General features: G+C 37.5%; 1 protein-coding gene across 3 annotated transcripts in view; it reads left to right on the forward strand.

The window, feature by feature from the left end:
• col4a6 (collagen, type IV, alpha 6) overlaps window positions 1-325 on the forward strand; it is a 171,310-nt gene that overhangs the window by 93,722 nt on the left and 77,263 nt on the right. The gene's annotated exons all lie outside the window — the stretch shown is intronic.

Consider the following 325-nt stretch of genomic DNA (forward strand, 5'->3'; position numbering starts at 1 on the left):
TTTATTGCAGTGGGAACTGAACCCACTCCAAAGGCATGTGTCGTATCCACTGCGCCATCACCACCAGGTCATCGTTATCCTTGTCGTGGCGATCAGAGGAAGCATTCTCAATATGTATTCTGATCTGTAATCTACATGTCTACATGTCCTCTTAACAAAACACTAAAAACTAGTTTTGGTATCCTAACTGTAATATCCTAACTGTAATATCCTAACTGTTATATTGAGTAACAAGAATGCTTATCTGTAAGCTATATCATTTACCTACTTATGAAGAATAACAGTTCCTTTTCCTTACCCTGTATCTGAAGTTAGCTGCTAATAA

Source organism: Etheostoma spectabile, chromosome 19 (assembly GCF_008692095.1).
Source record: "Etheostoma spectabile isolate EspeVRDwgs_2016 chromosome 19, UIUC_Espe_1.0, whole genome shotgun sequence".
NCBI lineage: Eukaryota > Metazoa > Chordata > Actinopteri > Perciformes > Percidae > Etheostoma > Etheostoma spectabile.